The 15,720-nt window shown below is 43.4% G+C and overlaps 1 protein-coding gene across 1 annotated transcript in view; it reads left to right on the forward strand.

The window, feature by feature from the left end:
• The first annotated feature begins 4,581 nt into the window (after positions 1 to 4,581).
• Positions 4,582 to 15,720, forward strand: part of WASHC1 (WASH complex subunit 1) — a 67,093-nt gene continuing 55,954 nt past the window's right edge. Inside the window, exon 1 of the mRNA XM_083700650.1 lies at positions 4,582 to 4,738. The gene's annotated coding sequence lies outside the window, so the exon portion shown is untranslated. The remainder of the gene's footprint in view (positions 4,739 to 15,720) is intronic.

Below are 15,720 nucleotides of genomic sequence, written 5' to 3' on the forward strand. Positions count from 1 at the left end.
TTAATCTTGGAGCAAAAAGATTCCTGCATTGCAGGGGGTTGGACTAGATGACCCTCATGGTCCCTTTCAACTCTACAATTCTATGATTAGGCACCCATAATTCTTACCAAGAATTTTCAGATCGTTGAGGCCTGGGGCCACCTAGCAAGTTCACGGCAGAGGTGAGATTTTAATGAAATACTTTCTGGTTCAGCTTGGCTGCTGTGCTAAATAATTTCTAGGATCTCATCGTACACGTAAGCACTACAGCCTCAGTTCATTGACTCTAGTACAATCAGGCAATTAGATATGTTACTGATAGCTTAATACCTTGATGGTACAGTGTTAATTCCCCCTAGCCCAGTTTGTTTTGTCTTTTTAATGAAATATCCCAACCTGCCTCATTCTGTGGTTTCTTTCTATCTCACCACCGGCTTCCTTCCCATTCTCAGCAGGTTCCTGTGGTCTTGACAGCTGCCAGTTCCCCCCGTGCTCTTAACGCTGGGTTTTCTGAATTGGATTGAATTGGATTTTTATCTGAAGTAATTGTGAAGCACTTGAAGAGCTTTCCATCAGCCACAGAATAAATAAAAATGGATTGGAATAGATTGGATTACTGCTGCTTCATCCGCTCCCTTCTTTCTGGTTCTGACAGGCTCCTACACCCACACATGGGCTCCGTGCTCAGAGTTGCTTACAGCTTGTTGTCTCGCAGGCCTGGTCAACACACGCAGCAGGATGAGGTGGCGGAATGAACTGAATTTTTTCTTTGGCTTATGATTGCGTTTTTGAAGGCTCTCCTGGGCTATAGAGCCCTCCAATAATAGAGGAGGCGGCGTATGGACGAACAGTAAGGCGGCGTATGGACGAACAGTAAGGGAAGTTCTTATGCCACCACATGATACCCTGAACTTGCAGGGCTGGTTGCTAGGGCGTTCCACCTCATAGCCTCATGACACCTGTCCAAGCATGTAGAAGCCTACCCCTTTGGTACTTCGCCTTCCCCTACACCTGACTAAATTACCCTCCTTTTACACCTCAACCACCCCCCTCACCTCTCCCCTCCCAGCTTGGCCCCCAACATCTCTGTGAAATGCCCCTCCCCACCTCCCTTAAACAGCTTGCCTAGGCTGCCTGACACCTTGTCGTCATGCAGACTGCAGCATGATGGCAGCCTTACATGTCTGTCTGTCTGTCTGTCTGTCTGTCTGTCTGTCTCTCTCTCTCTCTCTCTCTCTCTCTCTGTGTGTGTGTGTGTGTGTGTAGATAGATAGATATATTGCTTTCAACTACTCTTTGTGCACCACACCAGCCTTTCAAGTTCATGTTCCACTATTATTATTATTACTATTACTATTACTATTACTATTACTATTAAGACACCACTGCTAGGTCGCTCATGGGAGAGCTGAGAATCACTTTTAAAAAAGGATCCCCCTACCTGCAAATGAATCAGTCAAGAAACTCAGCCAATTGTTCATTTATTTCAAATGTGTTTTAATTGCTAGGAATCACAAAGGAGTTCCGGAGGGAGGAAAGAGCAAGCACGTGAATGTGAGTCACCACTTCCCAGTGACTTCCTTTATTTCTTCTCTCTCTCTCCACCCCCCCCCCATTCAAAGCAGTAGTACACAGAAGCGGGAAGACAAAAGGAAAGGAAAGCAGAGGAGATACTGTGCTGCAAGCTGCAGGCCCCCAGAAAGAATAGAAAACAATGCGTTTGAGAAAAGATGGGTTCTGAGAATGCCAGCACACCTACCTGCTCAAACTGCAGCAATTTACACCCACGTTGAACATTCCTTTCTTACTGCTGGCATTGCCACTTCAACGGGGAACAAAACTATTTCTTTTTCTCTCTGCTTTATTCCCAGGCTGCAAAGAAAAGTTTTGTCTTGCTGGTATTTCCCTGCATTGAGTCGGGCCAGCATTACCCACAAAAGCCTTTCTCCCCAGGACAGCAGCCACCCACACCCCTGAATTGCTTTTATTTATTTTATGTATGTCAAAACATACAGCTTTCCTTCCTGATAGGTTTTCTGGGTGGTGTACAACCAATTAGGTTGCAATACAAAAAAGCAATAGTAAAAGAGAGGTGGACTATAAACTAAGTGCTGCTGCCCCTGCTCATTCCACGTGCCTGGGTGGAAGGTGTCACTGAACTGTGATATTACTTGTTTACATTACATTACATTAATTAATTAATGATAGTGTCTCCAGCTTGCCTGGGTGGAGAGAGAGGTGCGTGGAAATCTCTTGACTTTTACATAGCTGGAATGCAGCAGACTGTGCATAGGTAAGAATCACATTCATTGCTCTATGCCATGGGTAGGTAAACTAAGTCCCGGGGGCTGGATCCGGCCCAATCGCCTTCTAAATCTGGCTCGCAGAGGAATCAGCGTGTTTTTACATGAGTACAATGTGTCCTTTTATTTAAAATGCATCTCTGGTTTATTTGTGGGGTGGAGGAATTTGTTCATTTTTTTTTCTTTCCAAAATATATTCAGGCCCCCCACAAGGTCTGAGGGACAGTGGTGCCTCTGATCCCAACCACCACTGCCACATGGTTTCCAAAAGGTTCCTCATGTGGGAATCACCACTGCATTATGGGTTTAATATTGAGTATAAACATAAAGCTAGCTGTCAGAACACCAAGGCAGGAGAGATCGTATTGATCAACAAGGAAGTGCTGTATATCCACTTCCACCAAAAAGTGATGTCACCATACTTGTTTTGTGGACACAACTAATCACCTGTTGCATTTTTGCTCGCACTACAGCTGTTAAGAACAACAGTGTCAAATTTCTTGCAACACAAAGAACAAAAGAACAAATTTACTAGTTAAATGTGGCCTAAGGGTTTGTGAATCAGATGCATAAAATGTTACCCTTAGTTGGCATATACAGTGGTACCTCGGGTTAAGTACTTAATTCATTCCGGAGGTCCGTTCTTAACCTGAAACTGTTCTTAACCTGAAGCACCACTTTAGCTAATGGGGCCTCCCGCTGCCGGAGCACGATTTCTGTTCTCATCCTGAAGCAAAGTTCTTAACCCGAGGTACTATTTCCGGGTTAGCGGAATCTGTAACCTGAAGCGTATGTAACCCGAGGTACCACTGTAATCTACACAAGGAGATACTGATAGGGGTTGGGTTAGGAAATGTACCCCCTGTGTCTTTGGAACCCCTCTACCTAAAATTTCTCTCTGTAATGTGTGTGTGTGTGTGTGTGTGTGTGTGTGTGTGAGAGAGAGAGAGAGAGAGAGAGAGAGGGCGAGAGAGAGGGGGAGATCTGCCAAGAACAGCCTTTTGGATCAGGCCAATAGCCCATCTAGTTCAGAACCCTGTTCTCAGTGATCAAACAGATGCCAGTGGGAAACCAGCAAGCAGGATTCGAGAGCAAGAGCACTCTCCCCCTCCTGTGGTTTCCAGCAAATGGTATTCAGAAGTATTGCTGCTTTTCACTGTGGAGGCACAGAATAGCCATTGTGGCAAGGCCTCTCCTCCATTAATTCATCTACTCCTATATTAAAGCCATCCAAGTTGTTGGCCATCACTGCCTACCGTGGGATCAAGTTCCATAGTTTAACTATGTGTTGGCTTCATTCATTTGATGAAATAAGTTATAGTTCATGAAAGTTCATGCCGGATTAAGGCTGCAATTCTATACAGTACACATTTACTTGGGAGTAGGTCATGCGCTGCTCTGGTTCTCCAGAAGCGGCTTAGTCATGCTAGCCACATGACCCGGAAGCTGTACGCCTGCTCCCTCGGCCAATAAAGCGAGATGAGCGCCGCAACCCCAGAGTCGGCCACGACTGGACCTAATGGTCAGGAGTCTCTTTACCTTTACCTTTTTAGGTCCCATTAAACTCAGTGCTGGGTTTCCCTCAGAATAGACATGTGCACTGTAAATCCGTTATTCTTTGGCACGCCACATTAAGGAACATAAAGAGAGCCATGCTGACCTGTAAGCAAAATTCCAAAATTCATATTAGGGAAATACATTGATTCGGCCAACCAAAAACGTCCACAAAGTAATAGGCAAGCTTTCCAGCAGGGAGGGGAATTGGCAGGAATGAGGCTCTGGTTGCATCAAGACCTGCTGGAAAGAAGAAAAATACAGCGGTTGATATTTCTGGCTATAAAAGCCCCCTAACTTCTCTTTTATTCGTATGCTAACTTTCCATAGTTCAAGCCATGCCGACGGCGGCTTGGAATATGAAAAAGTGCATAATTCAAACATAACAAAAGTAGTCATAAACATCAAAACATAAAAAACCCCACAATTTTCACATAAATCTCAAGACCTAAAAAAAACACGTAAACAAAATTAATACCGATAACAGCAACAATTCCCAACCCCTTAAATTACCCCTGCCCAAGAGTCTATCTCCCTGAAAACAGGCGGTTGCTTTTTACGCTTATAAACTATACTGGCAACTTTGCTCCGCGCTTTATATTAAGAAGGCAGGCTGCAGAAACATGCAAGGCACCACGCAGATGGCAGCAAGAGGACGCCTAGACCGAGTTCGAGAGATCAGGTCTTTTGGGACCTCCGAGGATCCGTAGGTACGCGGAGCCTCGGCAACGGCGGGCGGAAGCAAGAGCCACTGGAGCCGGTGAAGAAGCCGAGAGTTCTTGTTGGGGCGGAAGTGAGTTTAAGGTGTGGGCGGAAGTCCCGCGTCGTGCTGCTTCCTCGCTGCGTCCCTCACCTCCTCGGTTGCTAGGAGCGGGCGGCCTGCCTCGAGTCTCTCCGTGCAGGTGAGAAGCCGGGAGGGTCCCTCGCAAGGCTCGCCCACCTGGGCCCGAGCTCAGGCGGGGCGGCGGCCTTGCCCGTTCACCTCTTTCTCTCTAGGGCGGCGAGCGAGGGCCTCTCGTAGGGCAGGAGCCGCCGCTTGGGTTCTGGCTCCAGGGCAGGGGGTCGGCTGCTCGTATAGGGCAGCTGCCTTTGAGGAAGGTTTGGGTGCGAAGGGCCGGAAAGGGGAGCGGGCTATTAAGAAAAGGAATCCGCGTGCCCTTAATTTACCACGTCAAGCCACTTTTAATCCTTGTTTTATGAAGAATAGTTTCCGTCGCTCGAAAAGACAGAATTCCAACCTCCCTCTCCTCACCTGCAATGCCTTACAGACTGATTTTCTCTCTCACACCCACCCACTCACACCCTTGGGTGTCTTGAGGAAATAGGGCTGTGTTGTTGTTTTTAAAAACAGCGCTTTTCCTATAAACCGGCAGCCTTCTGCAGCGTTTTCTCCCATGTTATTATTGTTGTGGTTTATTAGATTTCTATAGAGTCGGACATGACTAAACGACTATACAACAACATACCCCCTTTATCTGAGGATCATAGGGCAGTTTACAATCTTCTTTGTCACCATATCTCTACACTACAAACTGGTTCAGTAATTTTCTCCCCGCCACCACCACCTGAGGAACCCTGACAACGGTAGTTCTGCAATGGAGCGAGAACTATGTCTTTTTATTTTATTTTAATGATTCATTTCGCCCATAGCTTTTGTGTGTGTGTGTGTGTGTCATGCAGGTGGAGGACCTGTGGCCCTCCAGATGTTTCTCCCATCATCCCTGAACATTGGTTGTGTTGGCTTAGGTCAATGGAAGTTAGGAGTTCAGCAACATCCAGAGGCTCACATATTCCCCATCCTTATATAGCTTCCCTACAATATCTCACCTGCTGACTGGCCCCAGTTCAGCTTACGCTGCAATCCTCTTCACACCTATCTGGAATTATGCACGTTTGTTTGTTTGTTTTTGAAAGATATTTATTAAAGTTTTACAAAGAGAAAAAAGTTACAAAATAAAAACGAGGAAAAAAGAAGAGTACAAAAAATACAAAAATACATAGAAAAGAAAAAATGCAGAATACAGAAAAAAATAAATAGAAAACAGTTACAAACAAATCAATCTTTTAATATCTTAAATTTCATTTACTTATTTCCCTGACCTCCTCACACCTCCCTTTTTTGTATTCCAGTTCACATGGTTAATTCAGCAAATCCTTGCCCTCTTTGTTTTTATCTTAATTTCTATCTCTTAACGTATTATAACTTTATATTTTCATCCGTTATCAATCCATTTTTACATATTCTTTTTAACCTTGTTGCTAAGGCCGCTTCATTTCAATCCAACATCATTTTAACATTCATTAATTTTACAATGTTTCTGCAAATAGTCTTTGAATTTCTTCCAGTCTTCTTCCACCAACTCTTCTCCCTGGGCTCGGATTCTGCCAGTCATTTCCGCCAGTTCCATATAGTCTATGACTTTCATCTGCCATTCTTCCAGGGTGGGTAGATCTTGTGTCTTCCTGGAATTATGCACGTTTGAACTCAGTGGGATGTGGTTCTGAGTAGTCAGTAACAAGCTGAATACAAGTTAGTGCTGTGGTGTCATTGCAAATGAGGTGAATGTGATTTTAGAACCATTGTTTTAAAGTTATGGGAAGCAATAGTTCTACTTTGTTCTGCACAAGCCTGACTTCATCTGGAGTACTGTGACCAGGGTTTTTGGCACCACACTGTAAGAAGGAGTTGCACACTACAACAGGTTCAGAGGAGGGTCTGCAGTGCTCATTAGCATGAAGAAGCATGAGGAGAAATTGAAGGAATTGGATATGTTTAGCAAGAAGATGGTGGAGGGGCTGATAGTATACTTCTAGGGCTTGGAGGGTTGTCATGTAGAAGAAGGTAAGGACTTGTGCTTCCTCAGAGGGCAGTGCTAGGTCAAGTTTCAGAGGGTATACTTTTATTGAACTTCTTGGTGTTAAAATATTTGGCAATGGAAAAATTCAGTGTATTGGGGGCTCTTGGTTACTGGAAGTGGGTCGAGCTGTGTGTTGGGAGCACCCTATTTGGATTTCCCGTATCAAACAGGAGGGGGACTGAATGGTCTATAAACTGGATGGCCTATATCATTCTATAATCTATTGGTAGGATTGTGCTGTTAGCTTCAGCAAGTCTGAGATAAAATGTGCCTTTGAGACTGTCCCATGGGACATGGATACCAAACACAGAATCCTCAGTATCCTTGCCAGTATACATGATTCTTTGGGTGGCATCATGACAATTAATTTAGTATAAAAGCAATGTGATTTGTGCTGTGAATGTGTTCTGTGTGTTTGTGACTTGACTTGCACAAGGCTGTTTGGGCTGTTGATTGTTTAAAGGGCAACTTGTATGAACAAAACATTGACCTCTCGTAGCATATAGGGCTTGTGTGTACCCACCCATAGAGTGTTACCCTAACAAGATGTTTGTTTCCATGTGAGAGTTTTTTTATTACTTGTATTGCAATGAGCATGGGAAGCCTACATGGTTACAGTGTACATCTGGCTGCCTTCTGTCCCATATGGATAACATTTATATACACATTAAATTGCACTGGAGAATTTCAAACATGCTTTTTTGGAATTGTTTGGAAAAGCCTCAAATAGATTCTATGCTACAGGTGAAAACTAATATAGCTGTTGAGACTTCCACTCTCAAGAACTAGGATTTCTGAGTGAGAAAAGTTCCTTTTAACTTGTCTTAGTGCTAACGTAACAACATGGAATTTGGATGTAATCTTAAACCATAGTGTAGTGCTACACAAATGAGCCTTAAGTTCATGCTCCTGGCTGTGCTCTGGTGCAGAAGCAAAGAAATCAGAAGCATCTGTTTCTGTTTTCAACTAGCCTCAATTTGTCAAAGGGTATTTTCTGATCTTGGATGGTTTTGGAAAAACAGTGGTTAAAATAACTACAGTTTGTCCCACTTCAGGTGAAATGATAACCTGTGGTTAGAGAACTGGATGCTTCCAATCTTCTTGCTTCTGTGTTGTGGTCTGGAAGGTATGCATGAGTCTCAGGACCATAAACTGGTTTAGTGTTACATCCAAATGCAGCTACGGAAGTTGCCATGTGAAATAACAGAAAACACTCTGTTGTGTTTGCCCACTTTGACAGCAGTCTCTGAAGTCTCTACCAACTTTTGTTGAGTGAGATCCTGAGAGGTCAGAGACTGAACTTTTAGACTTTCTGTTTGCAAAGCATGTTCTTTGTCAATGAGCAGTGGCTTTCCAATATTGCATTGGCATAAATGCTGGGTGGTTGACCTTTCCAAGTTGCTTCAGACAGCTTGGATAAGCTTGGACTCGCAGGCATTGGGAGTTGCTTAAATTTATTTTGATTTTGTTTGAGAAATTTTCTTCACTCTGATACTTTTAAAGAGGACTTTTTGTGTATTTGGAAAAGCTGTCCAGATACTGAGGTGCATCTCATTGAGTGCACACTCCTACTAAATGTGGCGTGAGCACCTTCCCTGGGTCCCTCTCTCATCTTGTTTCTGTGTTGCTTCTTGCTCTCATCTAACATTCATGGTTCTGATTGGGCTGCATTTTGTTCCCAGACCTAAGTGCCCTCACTTCTAGTTTAGAGGAACAGTTGCCTCAGCCACAGAAAGAGGATTTAATGTAATTTGTGCAAAGCCATGTTGCCAGCAGTTGTACGGAGTCAGAAATCCACATATTAACCATTGAAGTTGTCCATAATTACCGGTATTTTCTTACAAGATAAAGGCAGTCTGTGAAATAAATACCATGTGTACTGTCATTTAACGCGGCAGCAAAATTATTGCATGTGTTGTGAAAGGGATTTTCTTAGTGGCATAAATGCAGTCCTTTTGAGAAGGAGTCCGGATGGCTTATTTAGTAGATTATCATGATTAGCTGAGGTGCTAGTTATTTGCCCTGAGGTACGTTAACTGAAAACAGATAACCTGCAGAAAGAATGGAAATCATTTATAGAGTAAAGGTAAAGGGACCCCTGACCATTAGGTCCAGTCATGGCCGACTCTGGGGTTGCGGTGCTCATCTCGCTTTATTGGCCGAGGGAGCTGGCGTACAGCTTCCAGGTCATGTGGCCAGCATGAGTAAGCCGCTTCTGGCAAACCAGAGCAGCGCACGGAAACGCCATTTACCTTCCCGCCGGAGCGGTACCTATTTATTTACTTGCACTTTGACGTGCTTTCAAACTGCTAGGTTGGCAGGAGCAGGGACCGAGTAACAGGAGCTCACCTCATCGCGGGGATTCGAACTACCGACCTTCTGATCGGCAAGTCCTAGGCTCTGTGGTTTAAGTCACAGTGCCACCCACGTCCCTCATTTATAGATTTATAGAATACGTATATACAAAATTATTGTAAACAAATTAAGACGTTAGCAGGCTTAATATAAAAACGTGCAGCAGTGGAAAATAAATGTATATGGTACATAAGGAATAAATAATAAATTGGTTTAATTTGGAAATGCAGTAAAATAATATAAAAATAAGGAGCCACAGAAAGAGGGGGAAGGGAGTCACAATAAGATATATATGATAAATTGTTTGTGTTTCAAGTTTTTTTTTGATGTTGTAAAACTAATTGTGTAAAAAAAATGAAAAAATGAAAACAGATAAACTGCACACAGGGTTTGAGTTTACAGAGCCTGACTCCAGTCTGAAGATTCTAACTTGTCCATTCATTTCAGTGGGTTTTCTCTATGACTTAGTCACATACCACCCACTGTATAGACACCTACCCACTGAAATTATTATTTCATCCACCTGACAAATGATTCGCTTCTAAACTTTCACCTTTTAATCTCTACATCTTTGATCTGCACCGGAAAATGCAATATTATTGCATCTGTTGTTAACATTGAACAAGTTATATTTTATTTTTAAATATTAATGTAGGTTTATATAAGCAGCAGAGCCTAAGCAGCCTGTAGGGGCTGACGGAGCAAATGAATGAGCCTCTGTCCAAAGAGGGCTGCACATTGGTGACTGTGGGTTGTCTTGGGGGGAGGGGAAACACCCCTGAAAATGGAAAAAAGTGCCCCATGTTGGATGAGCCCTCTAGAAACGTCAAAATATCACCAGTGGATTGTGATCTGCATTTTGAGTCGCACTTTCAGGTTTTGCAAGAATATTTCTCTTCTGCATCATGCTAACATGACTGCTCCTTTGGAATATATTTTTTCTCATTTGTTTTTGTTGGGCTGACTTGGGTGGATTAGGGGATAGGTGCAAGCCATTCAGAATGCAGCTTTCAGAAGAAAGCTGTGGGGAATACATTGCTCAGTCTTAATTGATGCATCTTGAATGAGATAGGAGCAGCCTCTCCAGAGACTCCTCCTCTCCCCAGTTGCCTCCTACTTGAGGCATTAGAAGAAGCTGCAGGGTGTTGGCTGGTTCTCATTACCCAGATCTCCAGCTGGTGGCATGCATTAAAGCTCTGAATATTACTTTGTGAAATATTCGTCTGTATACTGAGTGTTTGCAGTTAAAGCAAGTGATGGATTGAGCTGATGACTAAGCTTTGCAAAATGTACCAGTATTTTGTCTCAAGACATTTTCTGTTTTGATGCTGTATTAAACCCCCTTGTGTTCCTTGTAGAAATGATTTCATGAATACAGTTCTGTTGTAAATTTCACCTTGATGCTCCTGAGCCTTAGCTTGTAAATAGTCTCTTACCTGGTCAAATGAAAACTCTCAAGGCAAGCTGCTTTTATAAAATGGAAGCAACCTGGTACTCTCCAATCCCCAGTTCGGACTTTTACTATGCCATATATAGCACAAGGTATGAAAACAATAGGTGATAAAAACATTGCACCCTGTTAACTTTTGTACATGTAAAGGCAGCAACCATTTTAGGCGTCTCCAATTGTTGCACCATTGCTGGTGCGTGGGTCCTTTTTGACCCAGAATAGGGCAAAACAGGGGTGTAATGGCAGGGCGCAACAGGACTGAGGTGCAGCATGCTTATTCGTGCTCCAACAACATGCATGGGGGCCGGGAACAGAACCCCCACACAAAATAGTTACCATCTGTAATTCCAAAGTTAACAGTACATGTTAAGAACATTTTAGATATGCAAACTGTTGTGGGGGTACTTATTCTTAGAGAATCCTGTGGGAGAAACTGTAGCTGTTCTCATTTTAGAGGTGCGGAAACTCAAGCTGAAAAATGATGGCTTTCTTCACAGTACCATATCTTGGTCATTCTTTCCACGGCCCTGTAAACCAATTCATATTCTTTTTACCATATTATAGATAATAGGGCTGCTGTGGAGAGATGTTTGCTTACCTCAGGAAACTATGTTTGAGCAAAAGACTGGGACATTTTATATAAGAAGAGTCTTCCTCCATGGCTCTTTTCTCAAATTATCATCTGGTTTCCTCATCAATATTAATGTTACTGTTCTATTATACCTGCAACATATATCTTACCTTACCCAGGTTTGGGGCATCAGAGTTGTTTTATTACATTTTTTTTACGTTCTTGCTTTGGAGGATTGTACTTGTTGTCTCCACAGTAATTCTTTTAAAAAATAATAAAGAAGAAGAACCGCCTTCATAGATTAGCCTAAAGTCTTATCTATGAATATATTCTGTTTCCCACAGTGACTAACCAGATACTTGTGGGAAGCCCATTGACAGAACATGAGGGCAGTGCTTCCTCCCTCCTGTTCTTGCTCCCCTGTAGCTGGTACTGAGATGCCTACTGTCTTTATGAGACATACAGTCTGATTCACAGCTCAGTCTCTTAACCATTAGAGCAAGAATGGGAAATCTCTGGCCCACCAGATGTTGTTGGATTACAGTTCCTGTTATAGCTGATCATTTGCCATAGGATTTTGAGTAGAGGAGCATCTGGAGGGCCACAGGTTCCCCACCCTTGGAGAAGACTAAGCCACCTGAAATAACGTTACTAACCACTGACAACACTAACTCTGCATTTTGATCCACAAACACTGGGGATCTCAATCAACCCTGCCTCTATCCTCTCATTACTAGTGTTTATAAAATGAATACAGGCGCTGCTATGATGAATGCCTTTGTTGTGATCGAAATTCTCCATTGCCTAAAGTAAAATAAAAAAAAAAGAAATGACTCGGTGAACTGTTAATAGCATTTGCAGTGGTGTTAAAATTTAGTTTTGTGCTCAGAGGGAGATTGCTGGAAGGCAGACGTGCTGTGGAAAATGCTGTTACAAAGCCCACATCAGCAGAGGTGGGCACAGCAAACACTTTTGCATGCTGACCCGTAGATCTGTGTTGAGATTTTTGTAATGTATGTGGAACTCTTGAGAGGCTGAACAATACCCTGAAAAGGCGAGTTTAATACTGCATCTTCAGAGTCCTTGAGAGGAGTGGTTCTGTTACTGATAAAACAAAATGTCGTCTCCAGATCTTTTTGGCAACTTGGCTGTGTCTTCTACTTCTTTCTTTATTGAGGTAGATTTCACTATACAATAGCTGTCCTTGCAAAATGAGACAGTCTACACAATGACCACTATCAACAGTGCTGAGATGAACATTTCTACTATATTCTACTAATACTAAACTCTGAGTGTCAATCCTTGAAAAAGAGGAGTTAACATCAGGCTCAGGGGAAAGCTGGGGATTACAGCACTACAAAAATGTTTTGTTAAAGGAAAAAAATACGTAAAATCCCCTCCCAAACTGCTCAGTGTCTATGGAATGATGGGTAACTCTGGGGTGGGGTGTGGGCACAAAGCAAGCCAGGGAGGAAATGCAGTAGAATATCCTGGCTAGAACCTTGCAGAGGAGCACTCCGTGTGGCAACATTTTTTTTCCTGCTCTCCGTAGCACAAACTTTCACAAGTGTTTCTGCCAGCCCTCCATTCACAGGCCAGACTGACCCTCTGCATCCAACCATGGGCGGTGTGACAATTGACCTTTCTGTACAATCTCCTATTGCTGCTGTGGCTTCAACTAGGCTTCAGGCCCTCATAGGTTGGCTATGAGATGTGTGAAAAAGCACATGAAATGTTTGCTGGGCATTTATTGTAATCCTTAGATGAGCAGCCTTATGAGACGAACTACGAACTCACCAAGGAGTTGGCAGGCACCGTAGTCCACTCTAGATCCTGCTCACTTGTCTTAGTGGCTTGGCCACTGTCATCAGCCACAACCTGCTAGCATGAGGACCAGAGGTTGACAGGACTTTTCTCCTCATGGCAAACCTTACAGGACAATTCAGAATAACTTATGAGACAAGCACTTTGGGAACCTATTTCCTTGTTTGTCTGCCTGCATTTTTTGGTGTCCATAAAATGCAAACTCCTGTTTCTAAGCTCTGTTGCCTGCGCTAATTTGCTCCTGTTGCCTTATTTACATTGATTACTTTGGCTCCTTTGGTTGCTTTATACTTGTTGGCTGATTTCCCTGGTTCCATCAGATCTGTTCTGCTCTGCTGCTGTTCCATTGCCTTTGGCAAGTTGACAGTTGTGGCTGACTTGTTGCTGCTGAGCGTAACTTTCCCCCTGCTTCTGTATGTCTACAGAATACAGTGGTACCTCAGTTTACGAACTTAATTCGTTCTAGAAGTCCGTTCTTAAACCAAAGTGTTCTTAAACCAAGGCACACTTTCCCTGCTGAGGTCTCCCACTGCCAGTGCCCTTCCACCATTCGCTAACTGGAACACCTACTTCCAGTTTTGTGGAGTTTGTTCACTGAATTGTTCATTAACAGGGCTGTTCATAGACTGAGGTACCACTGTATATCGGAAGCGTTTTCTCTCCCACACCCAAGTTTTTGGGTCCCAGTTCTCTCTTTCCCCTCCTTTCTTAGAAATACAGCTGCTTTTTCATTTGCAGAAACCCACTGGTTACTTAAATATAACTTTAATAAGCATGTGAGTCATAAACTATGGGACAATAGTACTGTGTCTGAAAAAATCCGGGTGTAATATACATCTATTCTGTTTCTTTTCCCATCCACCCACAACTTTTGGGGCCCAGATGGGCTGCTCTCTTACATTGGTCCACTGTATTTACAGCTTTGTAAATCTTGTTTGTCCCTTGCATGGGGTCTTAATAAGTGTGATATCTCTGCTAGGTGTGATATCTCTGCTATTCAACTATTTAATTATCCCACCTGGTTTCTTTAAAAACATTTTTACTAGTCTAAAGCTGAAATATTAGTGGAACTGGAACTAGACTTTTTTTTTAACACCAATGGTATTGATTTTGTAGCCTCATTTTTTTCCTCCTCTAACCATGCCCACTTAGCACCTATTCCTTTAAAAAAAAAAAGATAATTTTAACTTCTAAACATTATAATTGGCACCTACCACTAAACCTTATGACTGCCTGCAAAGAGAATACATATATTCTCAGGAGTGGCCTTTTAATAGTAAAGGTAAAGGTACCCCTGCCCGTATGGGCCAGTCTTGACAGACTCTGGGGTTGTGCGCCCATCTCACTTAAGAGGCCAGGGGCCAGCGCTGTCCGGAGACACTTCCGGGTCACGTGGCCAGCGTGACATCGCTGCTCTGGCGAGCCAGAGCCGCACACGGAAACGCCGTTTACCTTCCCGCTGGTAAGCGGTCCCTATTTATCTACTTGCACCCGGAGGTGCTTTCGAACTGCTAGGTTGGCAGGCGCTGGGACCAAGCAGCGGGAGCGCACCCCGCCGCAGGGATTCAAACCGCAGACCTTTCGATCGGCAAGTCCTAGGCGCTGAGGCTTTAACCCACAGCGCCACCTGCGTCCCGGGCCTTTTAATAAGTACTAGCAAAAGAGCTGCTGCTGGGATGCTTATATAAAGGACAACATAATACATAGCGGATAACGTCCTCTTTCCCACTGAGCCACCAAGTGCAGAAGCTTTGATCAAAAGGTGTGTTAGGGGATACCCTTTCCACAAAGGCAATGTATATATACCGAGTACAAGGCTATTAAGGATTTCCTTAAAGGTAGAATGGTAAGGGCTATAAAACTTCTGGCTTGGAGAAATAATGTCCTTTTCAACTGGGAATAAGCCACAATGGCCTGGTTTGCACATTAACACTAAGCCAGAGCTTATTTGATCATGTTGTAAACCAAGTCCAGCCGACTAACTATGGTTTGTTTCAGCTAACAAGCCATGATGTGAAGCTATGATTTGTTGCTGATATATGATCCATGGCTTACTTTTAACTGTGGTTTGGTGTTACATCTGAATACAGCAGTAGCCTTACTTAACCATGGTTTGTTTAGCTACCCCACCCCAAACACTCATCAAGTTACAATGGCCCAGGGCAAGAGCTGCTGGAAAACAGGCAAAGCTTTAGTGAAAAAAGATGTGACTTGTCTGTGGGACAACTCGTAGTATTATTGCATGCCATCCCAATCTCTGAGGGGAGTGAGATTCCAGGGATTCTAGGAGCTTACCCTAAGGTTGATGTTTCCTTTGGAATGAGGTACAGTGAAGACTGTGGTGTCTTTATGATATATGGTTTATTTACAACCTGAGCCTCTGATGGAGGGGTTCACAGCATTAACACCCTGAGATGGTCTGTCTTCTCCCATAGCCACAGCCTTGGATTTCAGAAGAAATCAGGCATGGCTATCTCTCGACCTTTTCAGCCTGCCCCTTTTTCTTCTGGCTTTTAGCTCACATAACTCAAGTCTCCACTCTTGCCTTTTGTCTATTCCAGCAATTGAATCTATGCTGGATCCAGGAATTAGAAGCAGGGCTCAGGCATACAGCTTACTCCTGCTCCAAAAAAAGCAAGCAAGCAAACCCCAAACCCTCATAGCAGTATGTTGAACAAACCAAGACTAAAATGGGCCATAGCTTAGTATTATGCAAAAGCAGCCACTGGCAATGTGATATACATCCCATATTTTGAATCAAAGTAGAACCCACCCCCTTTGAGCAGCTGTTTTACTCTACCTGGCAGGGAAATGTACGTGCAGCTT

This window comes from Podarcis gaigeae (genome assembly GCF_964106915.1).
Source record: "Podarcis gaigeae genome assembly, chromosome: 10".
NCBI lineage: Eukaryota > Metazoa > Chordata > Lepidosauria > Squamata > Lacertidae > Podarcis > Podarcis gaigeae.